At 35.3% G+C, this 21,973-nt stretch overlaps 1 long non-coding RNA gene across 2 annotated transcripts in view; it reads left to right on the plus strand.

Moving 5' to 3' along the window:
* The window catches only part of LOC110223112 (uncharacterized), a 48,028-nt gene that overhangs the window by 9,809 nt on the left and 16,246 nt on the right, over nt 1-21,973 (plus strand). For both annotated transcript variants that reach the window (XR_002328596.2, XR_013486103.1), the window contains one exon: nt 1,624-1,745. This is a non-coding gene — a long non-coding RNA (uncharacterized LOC110223112). The remainder of the gene's footprint in view (nt 1-1,623; nt 1,746-21,973) is intronic.

The raw sequence follows: 21,973 nt of genomic DNA on the forward strand, positions 1-21,973 counted from the left end.
CTCCTGACTCTGGGTATTTTCTCTAGATGCCCTTCATGCCTGGAATGCTCTCCCTCCTCCTGCTATCCTTTCCCATCTGTCTTCCTTCATATTACATCTAAAATCCCACCTTCTACAGGAAGTCTTTCCTAGTCCTTCTTAATTCTAGTGCCTTCTCTTTATTGGAGATTTCTAGCTTATCGTGTAAATACTTTGTTGCATATAATGGTTTGCATGCTTTCTCTGCCATTAGACTGTGATTTTCTTTATATGCCCAGAGTTTAGTACAGTGCCTGGCACACAGTAGGTGTTTAATAAATGTTTATTGACTGACTAGATGAGAAAAATTCCAACTTTATTTTCAATAGCCTCTAACTGAAATTTAGCATTTTCTTCAATTATGAATTTTTAAAAAGCCATGATTCTGAGAAAGTGTCCATAGGTTTCACCAAAATGTCAAAAGGGGGTTCACGACATAAAAAAAGGTTAAGAAAAACTGGTTTATGTATTACCTCAGTCTTCTAGTTATCATGGCTAGCTTTTCACAAAATTAGTACAGTCTAAATAAGAACCACATCAGGACGTGGCAAAAAAAAAAAGAAAAGAATATTTTTGCCACTAGATACTATCAGGATTATAATTTAAGTATCCTCATTATTTTCAATCTACTTTTACTGATTGCACTTTAGACAAAATGGAGTTTAGATAATCAAATCAAATGGAGCATTGGCTTTTCATTTTCTGTTGTTTCAGCCAGGAAACAATTTTCATCTACAACTTTAGAACAAACCTGCCATTGGATATAAGGAGAGAATTTTCCTCTGCCACTATTAGATTATCATGTAGTAAACCTTGCTCATGCTTTTCTATGTAGTATTTTGAATACCAAACTCTTCCTATTTTGCTTATATGAAGAATGTATTACCAGGAGAAACTTTTCTTTCCAGGAAATTAGGCTTATTGTTCTTGAGAGGAAATCAATCAACCAATTGATTTCAACCAATTTATTGAGAGCTTATTGTCATTGGGCTACATACTATGGGGAGCAGTCAAAGAAACAGTTGTGCCTACTCTCAAGGACATTTAGAATGTATGATCATTGAGATTAAGTATTGTTTCATTCTTTGTATTTGCATCCCTAATTCTTAGCACATGGTAAGTGTCTAGTAAATGTTGGTGGATAGATTAATTGGCATAATAACTTAAAGCTGTACAGATATAACCATTTGATATTGAACTAACTGGATATCTTTCTCTAAATATATGAATTCATATGCTTTTTATAATATGGCTGAATTAAGACTTTGAAAGAAAAAGAAAACACATCCAAACTCCCTTTACTACATTACCAAATATTAGCATCTTCTTTCTATTAATTTAATTTTTCTTTTTTTTATTATGAATTACATGTCAACAAACATGAACATTTTGATATACAAAGAACAGAAAACAAGGATTGTATGTGAGACTATGAAATTCGGTTACATCTAATTTGTTTTTTAAAGTGTATAGTGAACATGACAGTGATAGTACTGCTCTGTTCATCTCTGCCCACTTCTGAACTCTTTTGTACTTTCTTATGTGTACTTGTAAAAAAAATTGTTTCACTGATGCTCTTTTCTTTCTTCTCTTCTTTTTGCACAGCAACTTCTCTCCCCAGTTTTTCCCCTCCCCATAGAAGGCCTCTATTATAACAAATAAGTACAGGGAACAAAACCATTCTATGAATTGGAAGCATCTCTAGATCATCACCTCTCAGCCAAGAGGTGAGAAACATGTTCCATCCTTAGTGTTCTGAAGTCATGCTTGGTCACAGTTCTGAAGTCTTTCCAATTGTTTTCCTTTATGGTACTGTAGTCATTCTTCTGCTTCTGCTCACTTCACAATGATCAATTATACTAGTCTTTTAAAGTTTCTATGACTTTTTATGCCTTCATTTCTTTTTTTCATTTCTTATGGAGCAATAATATTCTACTACAATTGTATGCTATATTTTGTTCAGCCGTTCCCCAACTGATAGGACCCACTATATTTCCATTGTTTTACTACAACAAAAATGCTGCCATAAATATTTTTTACATATTGTCCTTTCACTTTATCTATTATCTCACTTAATTGTCTCAAATTCTAAGTGCAATGATTTCGTTTGTATGTGAACTTTGCAAATTTATGTAGTCAAAATTGTCCATTTTATCTCCTGTGATCCTCTAATACTTGTGTGGTTAATAACTCTTTCTCTTTACTTAATTGTAAAAAATATCTTCTTTTCTGCTCCTTTAATTTGTTTATGATGTGACCTTTTATTCTTGTACCCATTTGGAGCTGATTGTAGTATATGGTATGAGATGTTGGTCCGTACTTAATTTCTGCCAAACTGCTTTCCAGTTTCCCCAACATATTGTATCTATTAGTGAGTCTTTACCTAGTAGTAAATTCTTTGGGTTTATTGAGCATTATGCTAACATGTTTATTTTGTGAATATAATCTGTTCCACTGATCAACTTTTAATTTAGAAAGTTTTGATTATTACTACTTCGTAGTATATTGTTTAGATATGGTATTGCTAGGTCTCCTTCCTTTGAACTTTTTTTCCATTATTACCATGAAATTCTTGACTGTTTGCTTTCCATATGAATTTTGTTGTTGTTCTTTTTTCTTCTAATTTCATGAAGTAGCTTTTTGTTAGTTTGATTGGTCTGGCACTGAATCTGTGAACTAATTTTGGTAGTATTATCACTTTTATTATATTGGCATGATCCAGTTGTGAACATGCAATATCTCTCCAATTGTTTAGGTCTGCATTTATTTCTTTTGAGTGTTTTATAGTTGCATTCATATAATTTCTGTGTGTGTCTTAAAAATTGGATTCCATGATATTTTATATATTTTGTAATTATTTTACATGTAATTGCATTTGGTATCTCTTCCTTTTTTGGTTTTGTTGGTAATATATAAAGGCCAAAGATTTTTACTGGTTTAATTTATATCCTGCTACTTCACTAAAGATGTTATTTCAATTTTTTCAGTTGATTTAGTTTCTCCATGGAAACTATAATGCCATTTACATTTGTTTTGCTTTTCCCTCTGATTATTGCCTCAACTTCTTTTTCTTACATAATTGTCATAGCAAGCGTTTCTAAGACAGTATCAAATAATAGTGACAATAGATACACTTGCTTTACCCTGATCTTATTGTATAGATCTCTAGCATTTTCCCACTGTAATTATAATTCTTGGTTTTAGGTAGAAGATATTTACCAAATTAAGGAATGGTCCATGTATTTTTTGTGCTTGTAGTGGTTTTTTGTTTTTGTTTTTAACATAAAGGGGTAGTGTATTTTGCCAAAAGCTTTCCCCTTGCATTTATTCATCATATGATTTTTGTTGCTAATAAAATATTTATTAAGTTTATAGTTTTCCTAATATAACCACTTGAAAATAAAGATTTACACACAGCTAAAATGAGGAGCTTGAAAAGAACTTATCAAAATAAGTAGGGGTAACAATTTTCATCTCAGACAAGACAACAGTAAAAATAGCGATGATTAAAAGAGGTAAACTGCTTTATATTTAAAGGTACCACAGGTAATTATAGATACATATATATGTACATATATATACATATACATACATACATATATATTAAATGGCATAACATGTAAGTACTTGAAGGAAAAATTAATTGAATTAAAAGAAGAAATTTAAAATGGCTAAGGATGTCAGTGGGCACTTTTAAGATAGTCAAATTTAACAAAAAATATAGAAATGAAAGATCTGCATAGAATTTTAATAAAAGTTAGACATCACAGTCCTTTGACAATTGCTAAATGGAAATAGAAAAGAAAATGCATATTCTCAGCAGTTTGTGACACCTTTATAAAAATTGGCTATATGCTAGGGCATTAAACCTTAACAAATGCAAAAAAGCAGAACTATGAAACATATAGTTACTGACCATAACACAATAAAATGTATAATCAATAAATGCAAATTAAGCAATAAAAGGACCTTTGAATAAAGGATTTAAATTTAAATGAAGACTAAAATAACTTAATCATAAGGTATTGGTAGATCAAAGAACAAATCATAGAAACAATACATAATTTCATTAAAGAGAAAGACAACAATGAGATGATATTCCAATACTTTTGGAATGCAGCCAAAATTGTCCATAATAGAAATTTTGTATCTTTGAAATTTTTTATTAACAAAAGAAAGAATGAGTTAATTAACTGAGCATGCAACTAAAAAAAGGAAAAGTAATTATTTCAAAAATAAAAATTCTGAAAATCAGAGTTAAAATAATAAGTAACAAAACCCTTTTTGAAACAATACATAAAATTAGGTGACCCTGTCAAGCACAACCTATGGGTTCACTGTCCACCTTCCGCTTCAGTGAGGCATTGACTGATGACCATTTATAGCCCTAGGACGTCCTCTGGGGACAAGACCTCTTCCCATCTCATTTCCCTCGAGGCCTTCTCCAAGGAAAGCAGGGCACTCTTACCTCCTAACCAGCCTCCTATACATTGACCTGCTCCTGCTTGCTCTGAAGTAGGTCTCTTTAGGCCAGGTTAAACTTCTTGTATTCTCTGCATGTGTTCTTCTTCAGTGGTAGGATGGTAGCGTGTGGAATTATATACTTCATGTGTGCATGGGAGACGATTTTTGTCACTTTATTTGCTATGTTATTTGTTTAGATTTTTTTTTTAATTTTGAACTAATGAATCCTTTGATCCATGGGCAAATATATCACTGGAGGCCTGGTAACATATAACTTTAAGTGGTTGATCCACAGATTATTTTGAATGTAGGGTGTTTTTCTGGTGTCCCTCATGTGATAAGGGGTTTTCTGGGTGCTACATATCAATTCCAGCAAAACTTTTTGAAAATACCTCACTTGTTATGCTTATGGATGAGATGGAGAAATTCAGGCTAGATATTTTCAGTTTGATTTAATCGTAGTTGAATAGATTGACCCAAAGAGTAGTCATTAATAAATTACTGTTAACTCCGAGTAAGGTCTGTAGTGAAAAATTACAAGGAGCTGTCCTTGGCTCCATACAGTTCAATATTTTTACTGATGGATGGGATGAAGGAATACATGGTGTTCTTATCAGATTTGCAGTGAATATAAAGCCAGATATAAGTTACAAATTAGATAACAGAATGAGATCCCAAAATATTTTCAACAGTCTAGAATTGTGGTCTCTGATCTTTTTTGAGGATTATCCCTATCACTAAAAAACACTGAGCTCATATTTATAAGCATATATATATATATATATATATATGTATATGTGTATATAATATACACATATATATAAATTACATACATATGCAACCATACCAATACATTTTGTACATGATAAAATGTATATGAAAGTAGAAAGTAAAAATAAAAAATAACAAAATTGAAAAAGTAATATTTTTAGAAATAAAAAATAAAATTTTATTTATTGATGGTACAAAATCCTCATTATGACTTTTTTTAGGGAGAAAATGTGATTTCATAAGTTTCATTATTTTACAAAAACTTTGTTGAACACTTTGTGATACTGTGATTTGAAGGTCTGATTCTAAGCTTAGTTTCCATCAGTACTTGATAGTCATAGCTGCAAAAGATACATGGATCCACTTGGAAAAAGTGCATCCCATACCTAAGCACTTATTGGTCTGTGACGCTAATTTTTCAATCCCATCCACTACATATACAAAGGTTTTTGTTGAAATTTGGCTAGTCAATTTCTATATTCCTCGATTAGTTCTTGCAAATGAAGCAGATGGTGTTTCTTTTTATATTTTCAACAAATGGGTTTAAAACCTACTTATCTTCTTTGTTTTGAAAACTTATAAACAGGTCAAAATTATCTACATGTTTAAAGTGTGTAGATATGAGCAGTTTTATAGATGATACACATATTTTGAAAAAGTTTTATTGATGGTTTGGTTTTATATTACAAATATAGATTATTCAGAGAGATTATATGGAGAGATCTTTTGGTAACAAAGCAAAATGGTTAACTAAAACTGATAAGTGATCTCATCTGAAAGTGCTTGTGACATTTCACATTTGTAGTACTCTCCACTTCTCTATTTAAAAACAATGAGTAGAAATCTGTTATCTCCCCCTCCCACTCTTTGCCCTATTGGGGGAAAAAAAAGAAAAGAAAACAAATTTCTTGTAACCAATATACATATATAGTCAAGCAAAACAAATTCTCTCAATTACCACTGTGTATGTCTCTGTCCATGTATATCTATATCTTTATCTATATATCATTCTTCACGCTAAATCTGTCATGTCTGTGTGGTCTGAGGTTTCATCATCGGTCCTTTGGAATCATGAGTGATATTGTATTGTTCAAAGTTCTTACAGTTTTCAAAATTTTTTGTTTACATGTTATTGTTATCATATAAATTGTCCTGGTTTTGCTCATTTCATTCTTCATCAGTTTATAAAAGCCCTCAGAATTGTTCTCTTTTATACTATTGATATCAGTGCATATTTTTTTCCAGTTCTGCTCACTACACTCTGTATCAATTCATATAAGTCTTTCCATATCTTTTCAAAATCATCTATTTCCTCATTACTTACAGTACAATAATACCTCATTACATTCATGTATCACAATTTGTTCAGCCCTTTTTCAACTGATGGACATCCTCTAAGTTTCCAATTTTTTTGCTATCAAAAAAAAAGAGTTCCCATAAATATTTTTGTACATAAAGACCTTTTCTTCTTTCTTTGATGTCTTTTGGGTATAAGCCTAGATGAGTCAAAGGGCATGCACTATTTAGTAACTTATTTGTATATAATACCAGATTCCTTTCCAAAACTGTTGTACTCATTTGCAGACACATTAATGTGTTCATTTTCCTATAACTCTCTCAACACTTATTATTTTATTTTCATTTTTTTGGTTAACTTTGCCACTTTAAAGGCTTTGAAGAAAAATCTCTGAATCATTTTAATTTGCAATTTTCAAATCAGTACTGATTTGGAACATTTTTTCATATGGCTATAGATAGCCTTAGTGCTTACAGTGTTTTTTAGCAACAAAAGCTTAGTTTTTGAATGTCTTGTTTATTGTGATGGCTTCATGTTATCATTAGTTTATATCAGAATGCACAGTATACACTTAGGCCAAGGTTCATTGTTAATTATAGTGCATATAAATCCAAACTTCAAATATTTTTCTTGATAATTTTGAATATTTTTGATCTGTTTTCTCAGATTTGATGAGGTCACAATTGTTTTTAACAATGACTAATGAAGGACTTGTTTTTTGAGCAGGAGGTATGTCAACTCTACTGTTTTCTTGTTTTCTTGTGCACACATTATTACTATTATATTCAATCCAAGGTATCTTTGTAGAACTAAAAAACAATTACATGTCCATTTGGGAGAAGTTAGTTTAGTAAGAACTAGATAATATGATTTGTAAATACAGCTAAGGACATATAAACTGCAATACTTTGAAGGGGGAAAGCAGACATGCATTCATTAAGTGCCTGATATGTGCCAGGCAATGTGCGAAGTGCTTTACAAATATGACCATGTTTGATCCTCACAAGAACCTTGCTATTATTTACTCCCATTTTACCATTGAGGAAATTGAGGAAGATAGATGTTAAGTGACTTGCAAAAAAGTCACACTGCTAGTATGTATCTGAGGCCAGATTTGAACTCAGATCTTCTTACCTTCATGCCCAGCATTCTATCCACTGTGTCACCTAGCTCCCCTTGAAAGTGAAAAGCGTTACTAGTAGAAAACTAGTAGCAAAAGCATTATCAAATTCCTACTCATGAATACTGAATTTAAAATATGACCATCTGATGTAAGGACTAGATATGGATGAAAGCATTAATTCATCTATTAATTAATAGTAAAGTTTAATTTATTTCTATTTTTAAATACAAATATAGAGGGATTATTGATTTACAACAATGTGTTGAATTAATAAAGTGAAAGTCAGTGGGGATAAATGTAAAGCTCTAAAATTTGGGTTAAAAATGGGTACAAGATTGAGGAAGTGTTACTAGACAGCAATTTGTCTGGAAAAGATCTGAGATTCTGGAGGATTGAAAGCAGAATATGAGTCAACAGTGTGACCTGTCAGTCAAAAAAGCTAATATGACCTTAGTCTCTATTGAAAGTCACAATGCCCAGAATATGAGGGGCTATTGCCTCACTATACCCTGTCTTGACCAGCCACACCTGAAATATTGTCTTCAGTTCTGAGTGACCCATTTGGAAAGGAACATTGATAAGATTGGGATTATTCAGGATTTTGCTGTGTGAGAACAGGACGGAAGAGGTGATCGTGGTAGCTCTCTTCAAGTATTTGAAGAATTGCCATTTGGAAAAGGGGTGAGACAACATAGGGCAAAATTAGGTGCAATGGGTAAATGTTTTAGAATCTGATCGAGATTAGATATAAGGGAGAACTTCCTCACAATTAGAGCTATTCTAAAGTGGAATAGATTGCCTTAGGAAGGAACAAATACTTCTTTTGAAGGCTAGGTGACCAATGATTGGGGATATCGTAGAGGCATTCTAGGATCAATCACTCAGTCTACAAATATTGATTCAGCTATTACTTTGTGCCAGGTACTATGCCAGACACAAAGTAAAACCAAACGTATTAGCTTAGATCACCTCTGAGGTTCAGCCTATCTGAGATTCTGGGAAATGAGAAGCAACTGAGAGTTCTCAAATAGGAGAGGTATGTGATCAGAGCTATATGTTAGCAAAATTAACCTGATAGTGGGGTATAGGATGAATTGGAGTAGTAATAGCTCTCAGTAGTGCTGAGGAGTATACTAGATTTTCTTCCATGCTGGGGCTGCCTGCAGCCAGTATAAATAAATTGGGAGAAGCAAGGCTTTCAATGATGATTTTTGGAAACTAGCCCTTATACTGTATGTGCAGATGCTTATTGTACTTGGAGACAGAAGAGAGGAGATAGGTAAGACTTTGTTACAGCAAAGTAGCATGGCTATAGGGGTCAGGTGTTCCTCTGTCTTTCCTTTTCTCTCTCTGGGCTAGTTCTCTTTTTTGGAGGGGAGGATTTCTCTGGTTCTCATGAATTTATCACACCCTCAAGAAGCTTATGTTCTATAGGTGTGTGTATGTGTGTGTGTGTGGAACAACAATATGAACATAGATAAGTATCATTAAAGCATTTGACGATAGATAAAACACTAAGAACTGGAGGAATCTGAGAAAGCTTCACCAAAGAGATGGTATTTCAGCTGATACTTAGAGGAAAATAAGGATTTTGAGATTAAAACACCAAGGAATAAATCATTTGCTGGCCTTGAAACATAGGTTTAGTGTCTTAATTATTGATATCTTTTTATATCACTTTCATTTTCAAATATATCTTTTCCCCCAACCAGAAACCATTCTTTATGACAGAGACTAAAATGGGAAAAAAAATGTTTTGATACAACAAACATCAATTGAAGGTGGCAGAATATGTGATGTTCTGCACCCAAAGTCTGCAAAGAGGGGTAGGAGGTGAATCTTCTCATCTCTTCTCTGGGTTCGAGTTTGGTAATGATTACAAAGCATTTTGTTTTGTGTTTCATTTACTTTGCTTTACTTTTTTACATTTTTATGTAAATTTTTACATTTACTTTGTTTCATTTACTTAGTCATTTTGTATATTGTTTTCCTGGTTTTGGTTATTTCACTTTGGATCAGTCTTCCTAACCTTTCCAATAGTTTTTATATTTATTGTTTTTTATGATACATTAAATTCATGGACCACAATTCTAGGATAGTGAGTTATATACTGCAGATACTTAATAAATTCTTGGTGAATTGACCCCTTCTGAACCTCAGCTTACTGAACCTCAGTTTCCCTTTCTGTTTAATGAAAGTGTTGTACTACATGGCTTTTGAGGTCCCTTCCAGCTTTAGATGTAAGGTTTTATAATTGTATGTAGTTTCCATTTACCTAAGGGCATGTCTATGTCAGAGGCTGAAAAAATTTGAAGCCATTCAGCTAATTGATTATATGTGATTCCTGTGATTCCCCAGATGTGAAAAATATTATGGAGGCAGAATCAATGTTAATTAATTTGACATTAGCCATTTATTTATTGATCACGTGGAATGATAAAGAAGTATTGAACATGGGTGACACAGAATGCCAAGTTCAGTGGAGGCCACCATGCTTTGCTTTGGAAAAGCATTCCTTTTCAAACCAAGAGTAGGGCCAGTAGAACCATGATTTGTGAATTTCTACCTCTACCTTCATGAACATTATCCAGGGCTTGGTCTTTATGGTTAGTAAAACCCTCAGACACTACTCCTCAAGTTACCATCCTTTTCTTATACTATAGGTCAATAATATCCTTGTATGTATAAAGGAATACATTTTCTCTTACAAGATAATGGAAGTTCCATAAAGTTCTGTTATGCCTGTTCTCCGACATCACTGTTAATAGTGAGTTCTACTGTGTGTGAATACACTATGGTTGGTGTGTCTAATAGGGTCAATGTGTGGAAGTGGGCTCCAAGTCTGTTCTTGGGGGATAAAAAGCTTATCTAGTATTTTTTTTTAATGGGCACTACTCTAGTACTTAACTACTCAATGTATTTTCCAATAAAATGGAAATAGGGATTATAAGAAGTTTATGGATGCCTAATATATGGAAAGCACTATTCTAAATATTGGGGGAGATACAAAGATAATTAAATGTGATTCCTGATCTCAAGAAGCTTGCATTATCAATGTGAGGATGCACTACATACATAAGCATACAGTAATGAATTCATCTTGTTTCCTTGGTGGACATGGAGGACCACAGTGTAGGATAAGGATGAAAAGGTTTTTGAAAGTATTGAATGCCAGGTAAAGAAGTTTGGATTTTATTTAGTAGACCATAGGGAGTCATTGAAGAGCTTTGAGCACAGGATTCATATGATCATATTTGTGCCTAAGCAAGATAGATTGGAGGGGGAACTCTGTAGGCGGAGAGAATAGGAGGCTGTTGCAGTAATTCAGGAGAATGGCTATGAGGAGGGCCTGTCCTTGGACAGTGGTGGTAGGAATGGACAGAACAGCATAGATTTGAAAACTATTTTGTAGGTAGTCTTGCTAAGTGACTGGACATGAAGGTGAGATAAAAGGAGTCAAAGATGATACTGAGGTCATGAGTAAGGGGTGGTGACATGGACAGAAATAGGGGAATCAGAAGATTTGGGGAAAATTGTGAATTCTATTTGGGATACAGTGAGTTTTGGCTATTTTGTGAATCCGTTATTTCAATGATGTAGATGCCTCTCTCTCAACATAGATGACAATCCCTCTTAATAATTATAACTCATATTTGCATAGGGTTTTAAGGTTTATAAAGTGCTTTACTTACAGCAAACCTGTGACATATATATAGTGAAAATATTATTGTAATAAGGACTTTGCTTTTGTGTATGCCCAGATCACTTAAAATGGAGGTGAGCATGTGGGATCTGTCAGGGACCTGCTTTTAGGAGAAGACATTCTTCATTGCCTTGCTATATGAGAGGGTATAGCCTCTTGCAATTGGCTGCTTAGCCAGAACAGGCTGCATCTTTAACACGATGAGACTGGGACCCTCTCACTCTTTCCCTCCATTGTCTAGAAAAGAGTAAAGGCACCATGAACCTAACTGGTGAGGGGGGAAGGTCTGCCTTCCCTTCCCCTCTTCCTCTTCCCCTCAGGAGGAGGAGAACTAGCCAGTTTGCACTAGCCAGCTTATAGGGCTATTGTAAGAATCAAATTAGATCACATCTTCAAAGTGCTTTATCACCATAAAGTACCTGTGGCCCTGAGAAACTGGCTGGGGGTTTTGTTTTGGTCTGTGTTCTATTCAGTTCTAGGTGCAGGCAGTGGAATGACCATTTGCCCTGGAATCAAGGTGACCTTAGCTGCCGGATTTTGGGCCAGATGTTGTGGTCAGGTAAGCCATAAAGCCCAGAGAAACCAAAGTGTCTGGGGGCTCTAACCCATAGGGGGTTTGGACTCAGAACTTGGTGGGACTATGCTATATAGTAATGGAACTAAGTTATGGACCTAAATCCCTTCCACAAGCCTCTGTTACATTATTATCCCTATTTTACAGATGAGGAAATCAAGGTTCAGAAAAGATATGCTCATGGTCACGTAGCTAGTCACTGTGAATTCAGGGATTTGAACTCAGATTTCTTATAGCTTCATGTCCAACATTCTTTACTGTACCATACTGCCATGATTCCTTGATAGACGTCTTTGTAAGTTGCTGAGGCTGAAATATTAATCACCTTTAGACCAGGTTTTTAGGGATTAGATACTTCAAGACTGGCCCTTGATTCTTTTTTTTTTTGAGACTGGGTCTTTTTATCTTGCCCAGGCTGGAAGTGCAGTAACCCCTTAAAGGCCTGATCCTAGTACTGAATGTGATGGAAATTTTAATCTCTTCTGTTTTTTCCAACCTGTGGTGGTATACCCTTTCTTAGGCAGCTGATGGCTCTCTACTCCTGGGGGCTCATCATATTGGCTTTACACTCAGCGTGGACAGACATTCATTTGGCTTTAGCCCCGCTGCAGATTGGAGCTTTCAAACTCAAGTGATCCATCACCCTTCAGCCTCTGCCAATTAGCAGGAATTATATAGTCTCATTACACCACCCTGAGCAAGGCTAGTACTTGAAAAATAGACTCATGGTTTGTCTCCAGGGCCAACCTCAAGCCACGCAAGCTTCTGCTTCACTGATAGCCTCTGGCCAACTCACACCATGATAGAACATCAGAAGAAGACTTCAGTAGAGGATGTTGAGGTGTGATGAATGTTATAATTATAAACAACTTACTCTCATTTTCATGGATGTTTGGGGCCATGAGGGTACCACATCCAGATAAAATCAAGTTTCTTTACTTGGTAACTTCCTGAGTTATGAGGTATGAGCTCTTCAGTGGTGTTCCTACTTCTGAGTTTGCACTTCAGTGGAGAATCCTTGTTAGTAAATACATATATATATATATGTATATGTGTGCGTGCATGTGTGTAGTTGAGGTATGTCCATGTATGTATGTTGGGACAGTGAAGACAGTTGAATTAGAGAGGCTCTTGAGCATAGTAGCTTGAGAAACAGGGAGTTGAGAGGGGCAAAGTGGAAAATCCATGGAACTCTTGGCTCTGGTGGTTTGGATGTTGGCGTATGGGGTGACAGACAACTCGGTTTATGGCATTCCTTTCCCAAAGCAGTGTATTTTGGGGCAAATGGACACTGTAAGGCTTGTGGGGCAGGATCTCGGGCAATAAATACATCATAGAATCATGGAATCAAAGAATTTGAGACCTCAAAGGAACTGTATGGATCATTTAATCCAATTCTTTAATTTCACCAAGGAGTAAACATGCCTATAGATGTTAAGTGATTTGTCTAAGCCACTCATTAAGTGATTGACCAACCTAGGAATAGAATCCAAGTTGCCTGACTACTTCTCTAGTATTCTTTCTGTTGTACCATGTATCTGTTCTCGTCCTGAATAAGCTTAAGATTTTGTAGGGAGATAAAATTTACATGCCTAAAACACTTAGAGAACCAGTTGAGACAGCAAATTAAAAATGTTAAGTGAAATATTGAATATCAAAATGTATGGTGCAGAGAACTAATGCTCTGAGCAGCCCTTCATCAGTCAGTGCTGGCTGGAGTTATCAAGGAAGGCTTCATGAAGGGAGGTAGGATTACAGTAGGATCTTGAAGTATGAAGAGAGGAAGGACATTTCAGATATATGAATAGCATGGACATAATACACTTGTAGGAGGGGAATAGTGGCGGTGCAAATCTGAGATTATTGATAGTCATCCAGATACTTTACATTCCCTAAAAAAGGTTGAAAAAAGGCCCATTTGGACATTGGATATTTCATAGTCATATTGGGACCATTCTGTTGGTTTAGTTAAATAGCAGAAAAAGTATCCACACTAGCCTCCCTTAAGCGTTGCTTTGCAGATGAAGATGGAAGATGTTACTGATACAAGGCTCATTTCTGGGTGATGAAGTGGGAGGTGGGAGGGCTGGAAGGTTTGAGTAGGCCATTTCAGCTGACAGCCAGAGTCACAGGCTTTGTTAGCTGTTTTCAGTTGTACTTGAAATTTTCTCACCATGACCTTCCAGAATAGTCTTAGGCCTAGGGTGGTGACCCTGTCCCTAGAAGCTTCCTCAGTTTTCTTGTTCAACAACAGCAGTGAGAATGGGTAAGAACAGGACCAAGTCCAGAATTCAGCAGTTAATCTTTTAGAAACTAATGCATGTGTGGAAAAAGAAGCAGAGACTTTAGCTGTTCAAAAATCAGCTCTTTCTGCTCATTGCTCGTTACTTGTTTCTTCCTTCCTTTCCATAATAGAAACACAGAGAGCTCTCACTTGATGTGTGACAAATACTCTGAGTTGTATCTTCCACTAATACTTAACCATTTCTTTCTAGGGGTGGGGTCCTCAAGTGTGGCCCTGAATCCAAACTTCACAGAATGAAACGGGGATTCTGTGAAATTTGGATTCAGTCAAAGGGCCATACTTGAGGACCTGGAGGGCCACTGTAGTCTAGAAGCTGCAGATTCCCCACTGCTGCTTTAAACCTTATGTGATTAATAGCTCACATTTTAAGGAGCTTTAAGGTTTGCAAAGTGCTTTACATGTGTTTTCTTGTTTGATTCCCACAATAACCTTTTGAAATAGGTGCTACTATTATGTCCCTTGCAGAAACAGGCTTAGAGATGTGAAGAGATTTGCTCAGGATCACGTTAATCAGGATGTGAGACCACATCTGAGCTTAGGTCATCCTAAACCTAGCATGTGCCCCCAGCTGCCTAAATTAAAATTAGAGACTGATAGAATTCTGCATGGGGATCCTTTTAAAAGGTATTGTTATGAAACCCATGCCTTTATCAACAACAACTAATACTGTGACAACTAACCAAAGTGGCTTTTTTTCATTAAAGGTAGAATAATTTTTCAGAACTGCTGGAAATGTCAAAGCAGTTTTGGCTTCAGTCTCATGGCATTTCACACTATTGAGAATATTGCTACCATTAACAAAAACATTTCTATAATTTCTTCAGTATTGCTCCTGGTGATGAGGGATGTAAAACTGCAGCATACTTTTATGTTTTGAATATTATTATTATATGCTTCTGCCTTTACATGTCAAAAAATAATCTTTGTTTTAGTTAAAAAGCTGAACTGATTTTTTTTTCAGCTAGGCGTCTATCAGACTCTGATGATTTATGTTCCATTAAGGATCTCATAGCACTTTTCACAAGAATTAAGAGTTTTTTGGTCAATTATACATGTAGGTAGTATATAGTAGAAATATGTATGTATATTATATGTATGTATAGTATGTGTGCGTTTCTTTGACTTCAGTTGGTTCTCTATATATGTATATATGTGTATATATATATGTGTGTATGTATATATATGTACATACAAATATCATGAAAGTGTTTCTTCGGCTTCATTTAGCTGGATATGTATATAAATATAGTTTATGTATATACATACACACACGCACATATATATATATATATAGCATATGTGTGTTTCTTTAGCTTCAGTTGGTTAGAGTGGAACCAGAGTTATTTGCTTTGTTTTGCTCCATAGTAATGTTTGCAATTTTTCTTCCTTCAAGACTGTACGCTCCATAAGGTCAGAGACTATATTTTATGTAAACATTGTGTATCCCTATCATGTGCATGCAGGAAGTGCTTAATCAATGTTTGTTTAAGGAAAGACAGACCATAGCCTTGACAGGCTAGCTTACAGCATGCCTTTGTTTGTAAGGTAGAGTGTACAAAAGGGTGTGAATAGATTGGTAAATCCATCATCATAGCTGGGCTAGCCAAACTGAAGTTTATCAGTTCACCTCTGGCTCTGGTCTAGATCTCAGAGCTAACTTTTTGTTTGGAGAATGTCGAGAGCTGACTGAAATGTAAGGTGATACAAACATTATGTAATACTCCTTGTAAAATAGATTGATGGTTATAGAGACAAACAGTATTGGTACTAAGTCTGAGTTAATTTAAGGTAAAGGAGTAGCAATCATTTCTAGGTGTATTGTAGTGAACTATGGTTATGGGAAAGATGTGGAGTCAGAAGACCTGGGGTTTGAACCCTCCCTATCACTTTGTGACTAGGAGAAAATTATTGAATATCTTAAAATCTTAGTGTTCTTATCCGTAAAATGTAAATAATAATATTGGCACTAGCTATTATGAAGGGATGTTGTAAAAATCCAATTAGATCATATTTTAAAGTGCTTTGTTACCATGAAGTACTCTAGAAATGAGTTCTTATATGACTGATCAACTGAGCATCATTGTTGCTGCTCATTGTAGCTTCTCAGTGAAGAATGTATGAAATCTATTATGTAAACAGATGTTAGTACAAGTGCTATATTTACGTTGTGTCCAGCTATATTGGTCAGCCTCATTTAGTCCACTTACTAGATAATGCCTTCATTATATCTAGGACACAACTTCCTCCACTAACACCTTGCCCCGATGCCTTATCAGGGTGTGCAGGTGATCTTGCTTCTCAGCAGCTATGTTAGCAGAGCACAAACTTTGGCTTTGAGTGTTGGAATGTCTAATCCAGGCTAGGGAAGTCAGAGAAAATTATTATCAGCATAGTTTCAGGGTGATATATTTTTTGGTGGAAGCAACCCTAGAAGACTCTTTACTAAGTCAGAAACGGGATTGTCAACATATTGGGGGAGGGAATGGCTAAATTGTAAATCCTTGACACACTCAAGTTGTGAGTGACTCAATAATAATATGTGTTCTTGAAACAGTACTTTTGGGACTCTGTATTTACTTTGTATATCTCTGCATTTACTTATTGTATGCATAGTGTTTTCTCTCATGGGTTCTCTTGCATGTTATCTCCCCTTTAGTTGCTAGCCACTTGACTAATGACCCTTCCTATAGACCTGTTTACTCAGTCCTTAGCACAGTTTCTTACCTTTAGTAGGTACTTACTAAACCCTTTTGAATTAGATTCAGTGATGCTAAAGTAAATTTTCTTTTGGAGCTGCTTCTTCTTCTCTTCTTCTTCTTCTTCTTTCTTCTTCTTCTTCTTCTTCTTCTTCTTCTTCTTTTCCTTCTTCTCCTTCTCTTCCTCCTCCTTCTCCCTTCCCCCTCTCTTCCTCTTCTTCCTCCTCCACCTCCTCTTCTTTCTCTTCCTCATCCTGTTTGGCAAATTATGTTTGTTTTGGGTGGATGGTGCACCAACACCCAATATTCCTGATTTGAGATGAGACTTGCTTTTTCCCATGCCTCGCTGCTACTCTTTGAATATTATTCTTAATGCGTTTGGGGAAGTTTTTCTTGTTCAATGTGTTCTTTTTAAAAGGTGTATTGCTTTCTTCAGTGGATTTAAAAATTATGACTTTGTCCAAAGTATTTTCAGTAGGAATCCCTGATATTATATGAGTTTTTCAATGAGGAAAGGTGCTGACAGACAAAAATATTGATTTTTACATAACTTTTCAGAACTACACACATTCCCATTTAATTAAGCTCAAATTTGAATAGCTTTAGTCTGAATTTCTTTATAAGTCATTAATTGTCCTCAATGGTAGGAACATTGAGTCAGTAATTTTCAGTAATGAACACTGTAAAGGGTTTCATACCTACAAATACTCATGACATCATTGATCTTGAGCTGAAAAGGACCTCAGATGTCCTCTAGTGCAAACTTCCAACCATTTTGCTGATGATCAGACAAGTTAAGTGACTTTAATAGGTAACAGGTAGGAAGTGGAAGAGCCAATATTCAAACCAAGGTCTTCAGGCTACAGATTTAGCCAAATTTCTTTAGCCCTAGAACCAGATAGGTGACACAGTGAATAGTGTGCTAGGTCTAGAGTCAGGAAGACCTGAGTTCAAATCTGACCTCAGATACTTACTAGCTTTGTGACACTGGGTAAGTCACTTAAATTCTGTTTGCCTCAGTTTTCTCAACTATAAAATGAAGATAATAATAGTACCTGTCTCTTAGGGTTGTTGTGATGCTCAAGTGAGATAATATTTGCAAAAGACTCAGCACAGTGCCTGGAACATAGTAAGAATTTAACAAATCCTCCCTTCATAACCTCCTTCCCCCCTCCCTCTGCACCATGGTGCCTCTATTCACTTGCCACTGAAAATGTTTTTGTTATAGCTGAATATAGCATAAAATGTTTGACCCAAGCTAATTCTGTGGTCTTCATGTTGATACAGCTTGTTCTACTCCGTGCATATGTATGTCTAAGTAGAAACTTGGTGTTGCATCCTTGACTGATGGCTCATCTGTAACATATTGTATTTTTTAAATATATATTTTGTATAGACTCATACATACCTGTTGTCTCCTTTGATAGAAGGTGAATTGCTTGAAGGAAGGGGTTGTTTCATTGTTGTCTTTGTTTATCTAGTACCTGGCAAACAGCATGTGTCCAACAAATGTTTGTTGATTGAGTAGTCATGAAGCTATATCTCCACTGGCCAGTTAGCAGACTTAACCCATGAGTTTACTTGAGCTGAGATTTTGGTGCCTGTAGCGTAGTAGTGTCAAGCTCAAAAAGAAGTGAGGACTGCTAAACATACATAAGGATCCCTATGGGTACGTATTAACTTAGAAAACCAATATTAACATTATTTATGCTTTATTGTATTTTTATTTATTTTGTTAATATTTCCCAATTACAATTTAATCTGGTTTAGACCACATTTGGGATGTTTCTGGGGATTTTGCTGGTTGTGTGATAACTCTGCTGAAAGATATTTAAACAGGAAGTATGAGGTAAGAGGCCAAAATGATGACATTTCATGGATGGTTGAAATTTTGAGAGACAGCCAGTTCCAGTTTGCCTTTATTGCACAGATAGCTGTAGGTTAGTATCTTTGTAAGAAAAGGAACTCCTGGCTCTTGACGTAACCATGGTGGACACTTCAACCAATGTGAAGTGTGGGCTGCTGCCAAAGGATACTGTAATAGAGAAAAGCAAGATCTTTTCCAGAGTAGTTAGAGTCTCAACTACAATCATACTAGCTTTTGGGAGCTGCTATGTTTTTGTGATCAACAATGAGTTACCTCCAGAAAGAAAAAATGAAATACCTGAAATTTACCCATAACACTTTGATAGATAAGTTTTTAATAAACATTTGCTGACCCCAATGAATTATAATATACTCTGATGAATGGCTCAAGATTGCTTTTCCTTTTAAAGATTTAAATTTTTATTGATGTCTTTTGCTTTTATATCAAATTTTTTTGAACAAATCCTTCCTTTCTCCTAATCCACAAGCCGTCTCTTGAAAAAAAAATCAAAAAGAAAGAGAAGAAAATAAAGAAAGCAGCTGAGCAAAGTCAATATTACTTTCCATAAGGAGATCCATGTGTGCTCTTGTGCAATAAAGCCATAGTTGTAATCAGTCCATAAAGTTTGAAAAGCATCCTTCTGGATGAAAATCATTTTAAGGAAGTCAATCCAAGAACCTGCCTCTATATTTATTACTGTGTGTAACATGCTCCAGTCATTTCAGCATATTCATTTTTTTCCACTAGTGTCCTGACCAAAATGCTCATGATAGTAACTATAGTTAAAATGACAGACTCTAAGGTGCTGCAAAGAGGTACCATATTAAGTATAATTTTAGCAGTTCCACATTTTAAACAATATGTATATATCATATTTTCCTTTTAATAGATGCAACTTAAGATTTAGGCTGCTTTTACACTTCCTTCCTCTGTAGTTTAACAAGATTGCTATGGTTGGAGGTCAAATGTCTTTTGCCTATCAGATTATAGTGTGCTCATAATTTTAATACTGTAAAATTAGAATACTAGAAAAGGAACCTTGAGATTACCGCTATTAACTGGATTTTGCTATATGGTCCATGCTATTTTACATACATATGTATATCTATATACACATACATATACGTACACACATACACATATATACATACATATGTATATATGTATACACACATATACATAGAAGCAATTTCAATAGTGTGCTCTATATATGCTTAAGAAAAGATTCCTTAATATTATTAGTGCTGAGCACTAATGTTACTTCATTTAATTTTTTTTTTTTGAGATCACGTCTCCCTATTTCACCTAGCCTGGATGTGCAGTGACCACTCATGTACCTGATCCCAGTGGAAGCTTGGACTTGTTCCATTTCTGACATGGACTGGTTTGTCCCTCCTTAGGCAGCCTGGTGGCCCCTTGTTTTGAGGGGCTCACCGTATTGGTGCCATACTTAGTATGGATTGATCAACTTAGATCACTGCATCTCAGATCTCCTGAGATCAAGACATCTGCCAGCTTCAGCGTCCTCAGTAGCAGGGATTACAGGCTTGGCTTGATACTGTATTATTGAATATACTCCTTCATGGAAAAAGCTTCTTGGCTAGAATTATTGTGGGATCCTTCTAGTGAAATTGCAACAACTTGGTATAGTCGAAAAAGAGGAGAGGGAATGATTTATCCTTTACCCCCACCTCAATTTTAAAGTATAAAGCTTTTAATTTTTTGTCTCTTTTTAGGTGTTATGTATGCTAGTCTCTACATCTGCATACATCCTTTTGGCCAATAAACAGTCAAAGATATTTTCAAATAAATATGTATAATTTACTTAGTTCAGCTGAAAAAGAGACAACTATCAGAAATGGCAATAAAAGTCACATAATGAAATAAGAATACTCGAAAATCCAAGGATTTTAGTGTGGCCCATTATTCATTCAATTCCTGGCAGCCTTTATGATTACAAATCACTTGATTGACTAACTAGACATTCTCCAAGTGAATTATGAATCAGGTTCATTTTTCCTGGTTGATAGTTGGTACATGTCGTAACTCTCCCACTTTGTGATATATCAAATTCTTGTAACAGTAATAAGAGATATAATCAACTCTTTATTTCAGGACAAATAAATTGCCTTTTCAAAAATGAAATGTGGTTGCTAACATTTTAACGGCACAATGTAATTCCCGCCTGCTCTTCTCAGGGTGGAATCCATAGTCATGACATAGCTTTTGAGATTTTTTTACTCAGTAGAAGGATTTTCTGTTTGACACAGAACTCCTATTGACATGAGTTCTATAGGAGGCTTAGGCAGTCACTACAGCCTCGGTTGCCTAAGAAGTCCCATTTTCTTCCCTCTGTAGTTAGTTATGAGAATGGAGGTTGGGGGTGGTGTAGATCTTGCCATTCTAATGTAGTCCTTTGAAATGAACCAGACTTTTCATTGAATACAGACTGCCCAGTAAGGTCATGATGTCCTCATCTGAAAAATGCTGAGCATTCTAATAGTCTTTAATAGGTAAGGTCTCTGTCGGCCGAATCTCTAATTCTTCTGTATGTGAAATTCAACCCAGGGGGTAAATTCTGCTTTCAAACACATTTAGTTTCCATTTGCTTTAATAGGAATTCTTCCACATATAACCTACACTGGCAATAAGCAGCAGATTTTTTTTTTTGCACACTATTGAAATTGCTTCTATCTTATCCATTCAAGCAAAAGAGAAATAATGGGTGCTTAATACTGTAATATTAAAAATTTGGGAATTTGGCTCCCAATTCACTGACTATGTTAGTGAAAATGGTTCCTTTACTGGATTGCTTAATGCACAGAAAATGTAGGGCCACTCCTCTCTGCCAGAGCTATTGTGGGCCTTTCTACTAAAAAAGCAACTTGGAAGCATATGGCATATATTTTACCCTTAAAGGTAAAATATATCAATGTAATGAGAGGGCTGCCTATGTGAGGACCACAGAATTGGGTCATTGTACTTTTTCCCTCTCATAGCATATTAGAAAGGAGAATAATTAGCATTTTAGCATCCCAGAGCAGTTTTACTTAGGTCTTTGGTTTGCTTCTATAAATCAAAATATATTCATAAATAGACCTTAAATTGTTTATTAATGAGTTTCATGATCTGAAAAAGGAGGTATATTTAAACAA

This window comes from Phascolarctos cinereus, unplaced genomic scaffold (genome assembly GCF_003287225.1).
Source record: "Phascolarctos cinereus isolate Bilbo 61053 unplaced genomic scaffold, phaCin_HiC Scaffold_4;HRSCAF=312, whole genome shotgun sequence".
NCBI classification, from domain to species: Eukaryota; Metazoa; Chordata; class Mammalia; order Diprotodontia; family Phascolarctidae; genus Phascolarctos; species Phascolarctos cinereus.